The sequence below is a fragment of the Monodon monoceros genome, unplaced genomic scaffold (genome assembly GCF_005190385.1).
Source record: "Monodon monoceros isolate NGI ecotype Baffin Bay Population unplaced genomic scaffold, NGI_Narwhal_1 Super_Scaffold_10, whole genome shotgun sequence".
In the NCBI taxonomy this organism is placed as follows: Eukaryota; Metazoa; Chordata; class Mammalia; order Artiodactyla; family Monodontidae; genus Monodon; species Monodon monoceros.
Window position 1 is genome coordinate 44,453,781 of NW_021703766.1, and position 7,741 is coordinate 44,461,521.

The window sequence follows — 7,741 nt, forward strand, 5'->3', positions numbered from 1 at the left end:
CCTGTTCTCTCACCACCAACCGATCAGAAGAAAGTCACACACCATGCAGCCCTCACCCCAAATTTTGCCTATAAAAACTTCTCCCAGAAAACCATTAGGGAGTTTGGGGTTTCTGAGCACGAGCCACCTGTTCTACTTGCTTGTCCCTGCAATAAACCTTTCTTTGTTCCGACGTTTCGGTTTGGCCTCACGGTGCTTTGGGTGCACAAACTTGTGTTGGACGACAGAAGGTTGCATGCTATTACGCTGGACTGTGACGCCGAGTTTAGGGGTGTCTGGTTGTGTCGAGGAGGAGGAAATTTTCCTCCATGCTTCCAAGTTCTGTCTGGTCTTGTTACCTGAAAACTGGGTTCGCCTCTTGGTGGGTGTCGAGCCAAAAGACACAACCAAGCCAAAGGTCGGGAGAAGGAAGGAATTCTTACTTGCAGCATGTAAGGAGAACACTGGGATCTTTCCAATGTAGTGTCTCCCTAAACAGCAAAATTGGGGAAGTTTTAAGTTAAGGGTACATGCATATTCATGAAGAGGCATGAGCAGAGGAGAATTCAACATAGAATTGGGGCAAAGGTCAACAAAGTCCAAGCTTTAGTTGACTGGTCAACGTCATCATTCTGTCCCCCACCTCAGGTGGTGGGGCCTTAATTCCTGCAGAACTCAAAGATATGTTATTATGCATATCTGAGGCAGGAGACAGATGGGCTTCAGGCTAGGCATTTACAACTGACCTCCTGTTTACATTTCTTGGGGCAGAAAAAGATGCCTTCAGACTGGACACTTAGAACTAGCCTTCTGTTTGCACTTCCTGAGACCGGAGATAGATGGGCTCCAGGTTAGATACTTACACCCAGTCTCCTGTTTGTACTTCGAAATAGAAACAACAACAGAAACAGGGTAAATAGCCAGGCTTTGTCTCCTGAGGACACTTGAAGATAACGGTCATGGCAGGAACAGAGAGGGGCTAAACCCTGTCTGAATAAAGGATCAAGAGGTCATAGATCTCCCATCCTTGGGGCAACAGAGACATTGCACATGCACAGAAAGGCTCCTCAGGGTCAAAAAGGAGTGGTCACCACCCCAGAATAGGTGGTGCCAAGGCCTCCCACAGGCCTCTGGGCTGGAATCCATCTTGGAAAAAAGTTGCACACATATGTTGGGGAGGGTCCTAGGGCAGGTCAGGTGTGGAAAAAGAAACCATATAGTTGGCCAAAGGTAAACAAGGACCCAGAAGAAGTGCCATATATAAATGATTTAACCGCCTCTTTACTGCTCTCTTCATTAGAGAGGATGACCACATCCTTTCTCTCTGGGTGTGTATCTCTGCCCTGCTTCTGTCTTAGCTAAACAAACTGTTTCTCTGTGTGCTGTCCCACTTGTTGTGCTGTGTCTCTAATAATAAACTTTGTACCGGTTTTTACAGTTTTTGCCTCGAGAAATGCATTTTTCAATGGAGGTAAGAGCCAGGGAAATTTTGCTTCTAGCCTCTAGCCCTTGCTGGTTTAGTGGCTAGGATTCCTGGTTTTCATCCAGGCTACCCAGGTTCAATTCCTGGGCAGGGAACTAAGATCTTGCTTCACGCCACCGCTCACTGCTGCTGCCTCTCCAATATCATATCCCTTGAGGAGGAACTAGGACTCTGTTTTATCACTACACTATTGTTTGACTGCCTTTTCTCTGTTCCTACATTCCTTTGTTCCCTTAAGATCATTTATTACTTAGCCTGTTCAAGAGCAAGTATTGTGGCCAGGCTCAGATCACAAAATGGCTTAGGCCAAAATTGCCCCTCTTATGTCAAGAAAGCCATTCCTGGTTCTCTTTCTCCAGGGACCCCTTACCCTATCTGCTTACAGTCTAAGAGTTAAGTTGACATGAGACACGTTAACAGAATAAAATCAAACAAAATTTTAATAACATGTATACTTGGGAGAGATCCAGGAAAACTAAGTAACTTGCCAAAATAGCTGAAGCCCTTCAGCTAAAGACAAAAGAGGATGTTGGGGGTAGTGGTTTGGGACTTCAAAGGGAAAGAAGGCAATTCACACGGAAAAGCAAACATTTGGTAAGCAAATGTTTGCTGAGCTACTCAGAAACAATGGGACTTGTAGTAGACTCATCTCCAGCCCCTGCCAAGAGTTTCCCCACCACACTTAGCCCCTGTTCTTTGCAGATACCTCGTGAGATATCTGCTCTATTCTGGGAACAGCCCTTTATCTAAACTCTTTAGGCAGCTCAGGAGGAGGTAAAAAGAAAAACTTCCCGAGTCTTCTGTTTCTTAAAAATAATCTGCCTAAATTAATCCTCATGCCAAAGATACACATTTTGGCGTGGCAAAGTTCGCTGCCCTACAGTTGCTTCCTTGTGAAGTGCCTGAGATTATGTGTATGTATGAAGACTGTGCCCTGAAGGAAACCACATTATGTCACCCCAACATATGCCTCTTTGACATAAAAATAGTTTTAAGGGCTTCCCTGGTGGCGCAGTGGTTAAGGATCCGCCTGCCAATACAGGAGACAAGGGTTCGAGCCCTGGTCCAGGAAGATGCCACAGAGCAACTAAGCCCATGCGCCACAACTACTGAGCCTGCGCTCTAGAGCCCGCGAGCCACAACTACTGAAGCCCGCATGCCTAGAGCCCGTGCTCTGCAACAAGAGAAGCCACCGCAATGAGAAGCCCACGCACCACAACGAAGAGTAGCTCCCGCTCACCTCAACTAGAGAAAGCCCACACGCAGCAATGAAGACCAAACGCAGCCAAAAATAAAAATAAATTAATAAATAAAAATTTAAAAAAAGAACAGTTTTGAGCCAAGGGCAATTTAGAAGCGTCAAATGCAGGAAAAGCTCTCTCTACCCTCCCCCATTTCTGCCTAAAAGCAGGATATAAATTCTCCTTTACTGGAGACAACTCTAGATTCTTAGCCCATAGATGGCACCAAAGGAATCTACAAATAAACTTTACTCCATTAGTTTCCTCCCACAGTTTGCTACCCTTGGAAGCTGAAAACTGCTTTTCTTTATCCTGTCATTTCTCTATAAATTTATGTTCTTTGTTGAAGATGCTATAAAAGATGGAGTTCTAAGCCATACTTTGAATTGCTCTTGTTAAGGCTTTCCCATATGACATGTGAACACAAATTAATAAATTGTTTTTCTCCTGTTAATCTTTTTTAAAGGGCCCCTGCTGAGAACGTAAGATGGCTAGAGGTAAGATTTTTCTTCTCTTATAGCCCTATTGTGTGTTATTTCTGGGATGGTTTTGACAGGCCAGCACTTCTGGTTCTTGCTTTCCATGGGCACTGTGTTTGAGGGTCACTGTGTTACTGGGTGTTAGATTTTTGATGATCAGTGTCTTAAGTGTACCCTCAGGAATGTGGTGCTTTGGCAGTTGGATGAGTAATTACAAGCACAGGCAACATTGGAAAAGAAGAGGCAAGGTTATCATTATTGCTGAGACCTAGAATTGTAGGAGTATACTGATGAAAGAGATTTTCACACATTGAGGTATGGGGAAATTATTCTGGCTTATACATGATTTAACTCAAATTTTATGCTAACTAAAACAGGCTGTTTGTGGCCTATCAAACATACATTGTACATCTGCTTCAGTTATTAAAGAAAAAGGTGCAATGATCAGAAGAATGTCTGTTTTAAAGATAAATATTAAATGCCTCCCTTCCTGAGACGCCAATGCTGGTACTTCTTTGACAATAAGACTCACTTCCTTGGTGCCAAGGCCATACTGACTCACTGTGTACATGCTGATCTGTTTTTGTTTTGTTTTCTTGAAACCTTGAAGGAATGTATCCCTGACTTGTTTGGTGTTCTTTGTTCTGACAAGATATAAAACTGTGCTGAAAACCATGCTTCTCCAGAGCAGTTCCTCCAAGTTATCTGAGAGGCTGTCTTCAAGAATATAGTCCTCAGTTTGGCTCAAATAAAATTCTTTTCTGTTCCTATTATAGTTTATTCATCATTTTTGTGGACAATTAATCAGAAAGTAAAGTTGAAATTAATAGGACTTCATAAAACAAAAGAGAGGGGCACTTTATTTTCTCTCATAATTGCACTTACAATATTCCTCTGTGGTTGAGGGGTATTTTTCCCCCTGCTCCTAGACGAAATCTTGGATGAATTCAATGTCTTCATTGGATAATAAAAGTTTCTTTGAACAGTTTTTGTTTGTTTGTTTGTGGTACGCAGGCCTCTCACTGTTGTGGCCTCTCCCGTTGCAGAGCACAGGCTCCGAACGCACAAGCTCAGTGGTCATGGCTCACGGGCCTAGCCATTCCGCGGCATGTGGGATCTTCCCGGACCGGGGCACGAACCCGTGTTCCCTGCCGTGTTGGCAGGCGGACTCTCAACCACTGCGCCACCAGGGAAGCCCTCTTTGAGCAGTTTTAAGTTAAAAGATCAGTCTCATTTTAGTAGTTAAAAATATCCTTAGTGTCAACTGAAAAAAAATATGTACAACCTAAATGTTGAGAATTTTATTCAGGACATTACTGAGGAAGATAGCCTGGGATACAGCCTCTCAGGTAGCTCTGAGGAATTGTCCCAAAGAGGTAAGGGAGGAGCCAGGAGGTATAAGAGTTTTTTGCTGAAAAAAAGCAAAAAAACAAAAACAATAAAAGGAGTCAAACATCAAAATATTACTGCTAGGGCTTCTCTGGTGGCGCAGTGGTTGAGAGTCCGCCTGCCGATGCAGGGGACACGGGTTCGTGCCCGGTCCGGGAAGATCCCACATACCGCGGAGCGGCTGGGCCCGTGAGCCATGGCCGCTGAGCCTGCGCGTCCGGAGTCTGCTCCGCAACGGGAGAGGCCACAGCAGTGAGAGGCCCGCGTACCGCAGAAAATAGATATATATATATTACTGCTAATCACAAAAACCAGATATCTCAAGTTAATGATTTTAGTGCTTTTCTGTGTATGGGAAGATGCAAGAGTCTGGGTTCATTGAGATTATTCCTTTGATATGCATCTTAACTATCTAGGGCCAGTATCCTGAATTCTCCACAGGTCTCACCTTCGGGTGTGGCTGCAATGGCAGATGGCTTGATGGTGGGCAATATTTTCTGTTTACTGAAATGGCAGGCAACATTTTTTTGTCCACCTTAGCAATAAAAATGTACAGTGTAACAATCAGTACTTCATTTAAAGCAAAACAACTTCTACCTTCTTGTTTCTCCTTGATCACCTTCAAATATGGTTATATCTCAATTATTGGTTATGTCAATATACTAATTATGTAAATTATTTTAAATTCAAAACCAAGTATATTTTTTCAAAGATACATTTTTGTTTATTAAGGATTTAGTTAGCTTCCTTTGTACCTGTTGCTAGTTTTTAGAGATGTTCCAGTGGATATGTTAAGTGTCCACTGATTTTTTTTTCAGTTGTTCAAATATCCAATTAGAATCTCTCAGGCTTCCATTCTGTGGCTCTCATTTCAAGACTGTACACTTACCATGAAACTTACTTCCATTGTCTTCCTGAATTGGATTCCTGTTTCCTGGAATTAAGTTAATTTTTGCTAATTTTTCATTTCTGCTCAAGTTCTTTTTCCAACAGCTTCCTTAAGATGCATGTGTTAGAGGGAATTCTCTGGTGGTCCAGTGGTTAATACTCTGCCCTTCCGAGGGCCCGAGTTTCGGGACAGTAAGATCCCACAAGCCACGCTGCCAAAAAAAAAAAAAAAAAAGATGCGTGTGTTACAGATAAATTTTTGAGTGTTTCGTGTTTGAAAATGTCTTTATTCTACCTCACACTTCGCCAGTATTCACAATTTGGAAACATTACTTCAAAGTTTTCTGGTAGCTCATGTTGTCAAGTCTAATGCCAATTGTTTTCTCTTCCTTTGTGTGTAATCTTATGACTCCTTCTCGTTCACCTCCCAATACTTACTGCTATTTATATCCTCAATATACTGAAATTTCATGATTTATGTTGTGGATTTTTAAACATTTTTTATGCTAGGTATAAGTGAGCACTTTCAGTCTATAGGATCTAGTTCTGTGGGTGTTTCTTGTATTTTTGCTTTTTGACAGTCTTCTCTATTTCAAGTTTTTTGTTCTCTTCCTGGAATTAGTATTTGCTAGAAGAATTTTTCATGAGTTGTGCCTAATTTTTCCTTCTTCATAGCTTTCTATTTTTATTTACAGAAGCAACATAATCTCTGATCTCTCAGCATCACTTTCATACCTGAGCCTTCAGAGGTTTTATATAGTTAAATTGCCTTACAAATAGATGTCTAACTGTGTAGGGCCTTTGACACCAGAGTTCTTCAACAGTTCCCATTTGCTGTCATCCTCATTTTCTTTGGTTCTCACATGTTAATACATTTTGTATTTCTCAACTAAATGAACTCACTTTAATCCTTTTTTTTTTTTGTAAAGGAAAAATGGGAAATAAATGCATCCACTTGTCCTATTTATGGGGAAGCCTCTCTTACTCTTCTTAAATAAAAAGATTTTGCTTTTTTACTAGAAATTTTTTCTCTTATACCACATTTGTTCTTTTAGCTACTGCTTTCCTTATTCATTTCATTAATTTCCACTTACATCTCTATTAATTTCATCTTACCACTCTCTCAGAGTATATTTTGTCAATGAAAAATAAATTAATACTCAATCTAAGAAAGAAATAGAGGGACTTCCCTGGTGGTGCAATGGTTAAGAATCCACCTGCCAATGCAGGGGAAACGGGTACGAACCCTACTCTGGGAAGATCTCACATGCAGGGGAACAACAAAACCCATATGACACAACTACTGAGACTGCGCTGTAGAGCCCTGGAAGCCACAAATACTGAACCTGCGAACCTAGACCCCATGCTCCGCAACAAGAGAAGCCACTGCAATGAGAAACCCGTGCACCACAAAGAAGAGTACCCCAGCTTGATGCAAATAGAGAGACACCCTCGCAGTAAGAAGAGCAAACGGAGCCATAAATAAATAAGTAAATGAATGAATGAATAAATAAATGAAGCATTGATTATAACCCCTGTTGACAGAGGAAGGTGCCAGGAAAATCGTGTGCTCACTTTGGCTCCAAACAAATGAGTTTAGCTCCAATAATGGATTGTTTCTTGATGATGATCATCATGAGATGGATCTATGGTTCACAAGGCAAGAAGGACTGACGGATGAGTAGATGGACGGATGGTTGGGGCTCCCAAGAGTGGAGGAAAGGCCGGCAAGGGCCAGCCCAGGCTTACCAAGCAGGATGGAGTGGGAGGGGCGCGGGGGGGCGTAGAAGGTGGGGGCTAGTTGGGAAGAACTGCGCGGAGTAGGGCCTTGCATCACATCCCTGCGAGGCACTGGGAGAGGCAGAGGCAGGGACCCCCGTCTCACCCGCCACCCCAAACCAGTGTGGCACCAGGGCATGGGCCTCCTCTGCCCACGTCTAGGGGAGGTACCACTTTCGGGGTCAGTGGATTTTCTGGTGACACGACCACAGTTCACATTTCGAGCCGGGACTCTGGGATGTTCCTCGCCCCCGCCTCACCAGATGAGATCACACACCCTCTTCCCATTTGACACCATTCCCACCCATGCCGATCCAGATTTGGATACACAGAGGTACCCGGCATGCTTTGGTCTGCCCACCAGCTTTGGCAGCCACTGGCGGAGACGGTGGCAGAGACCAAGAGATCTAGGATGTCCAGAACCTGAAGACAGGAGGGCTGGCGCACCCTCCCTGCATCCCTCGCTGCCCTCCGTCCTCCTCTCTCCCCTCCCTGGGCTCTGA